At 25.8% G+C, this 1808-nt stretch overlaps 1 non-coding gene and 1 pseudogene across 1 annotated transcript; both read left to right on the top strand.

The window, feature by feature from the left end:
- Positions 1-688: 688 nt before the first annotated feature.
- LOC128871222 (5.8S ribosomal RNA) lies at positions 689-869 on the top strand. Its single transcript, XR_008455814.1, has one exon. It is a non-coding gene; the product is annotated as a 5.8S ribosomal RNA (ribosomal RNA).
- A 438-nt stretch (positions 870-1307) lies between these two features.
- LOC128871219 (large subunit ribosomal RNA) overlaps positions 1308-1808 on the top strand; it is a 4515-nt pseudogene continuing 4014 nt past the window's right edge.

Here is a 1808-nt window from a genome sequence, read left to right as displayed (position 1 = left end):
CGTGATCACTGTGACGCCTCGTGTGTCACGGTTGTTTCGCAAAAGTTGACCGAACTTGATTATTTAGAGGAAGTAAAAGTCGTAACAAGGTTTCCGTAGGTGAACCTGCGGAAGGATCATTATTGTGTTCCATATCCGTAAGAAAAACAAACAATGCCAAAACAAATAAAAACAAAAACAAACAAAAGAAAAAAAGAAAAAAAAGAAAAATTTATAATTATTTTGAATCCATATTCTTTTTATTCTTTTTCATTCAATTTGTTATCCATCAATTATATCATATTAAATATAATATGATGGTACATTTTGTAATGTTTTTTCTTATTTTTTCTTTTAAAAACCTTTAAACATGAAAATAGAAAGTTGTACTTATTATTCATTTGATTGAATGATAAGTTAATTTGTTCACAATAACAAAAGTGGTATATATTTATTATTATATTTATATATAAATAAAATGATTAAAAAAATACAAAATAATCAAACATAATAAATACCACCACTGTATTATTGTTGAACTAAGACATTCGCAACTTAATAAAAATGTTTAGAGTTAAATATATTTGATATATATTATTGAAAGAAAATCAATTTATATTTTATTATTATTATTATTTAATTTTACTCTTTCAATTAATATATGCAAAAAAAAATTGACATTTGTTATAAATAAAAATAAATAAAAAAATACTCTAAGCGGTGGATCACTTGGCTCATGGGTCGATGAAGAACGCAGCAAACTGTGCGTCATCGTGTGAACTGCAGGACACATGAACATCGACATTTTGAACGCATATCGCAGTCCATGCTGTTATGTACATTAAATTAAATTTTAAAGTACTGCTTGGACTACATATGGTTGAGGGTTGTAAGACTATGCTAAATAAGTTGCTTATTCTTTTATAAAAATAATTGAATTTAAGCAAATGTGTATATTATTGGATTTTAAATAATTCATAATATTAATAGCAAAAAAATAAAGATATATAATGAATTTTTTATTTATTAATATATTCTTAAAAAAAAAAAATCCTCTCAAATAAAATGAAATAAAAAAAATTTTGAATCTAAGTATTCTCTTTAAAAAATTTTCATATTATTTATATATATATAAAATATTAATTTATATATGTAATTAAAGGAGGAATGTCTAGCATAAAAATTAATTTTTTTTATTCTAGAATTGCCTCATTTTACATAATTATTATTTATAATATATATTTATATAAAAGGAAAAAAGAAAAATAGAGATGAAAAGATGATATAATTATTTATTAAATTGTGAGAAGATAAAAAATATTTTAAAACAACCTCAACTCATATGGGATTACCCCCTGAATTTAAGCATATTAATGAGGGGAGGAAAAGAAACTAACAAGGATTTTCTTAGTAGCGGCGAGCGAAAAGAAAATAGTTCAGCACTAAGTCACTTTGTCTATATGTCAAATGTGAGATGCAGTGTATGGAATATCTTAATATCTAGTATGAGAAATTAACGATTTAAGTCCTTCTTAAATGAGGCCATTTACCCATAGAGGGTGCCAGGCCCGTATAACGTTAATGATTACTAGAAAGATATTTCCAAAGAGTCGTGTTGCTTGATAGTGCAGCACTAAGTGGGTGGTAAACTCCATCTAAAACTAAATATAACCATGAGACCGATAGTAAACAAGTACCGTGAGGGAAAGTTGAAAAGAACTCTGAATAGAGAGTTAAATAGTACGTGAAACTGCTTAGAGGTTAAGCCCGATGAACCTGAATATCCATTATGAAAAATTCATCATTAAATAATTAAAAATAATGTGCAT

Source organism: Anastrepha ludens, unplaced genomic scaffold (genome assembly GCF_028408465.1).
Source record: "Anastrepha ludens isolate Willacy unplaced genomic scaffold, idAnaLude1.1 ptg000056l, whole genome shotgun sequence".
Taxonomy (NCBI): domain Eukaryota; kingdom Metazoa; phylum Arthropoda; class Insecta; order Diptera; family Tephritidae; genus Anastrepha; species Anastrepha ludens.
This window is presented reverse-complemented; position numbering and strand designations above follow the sequence as displayed.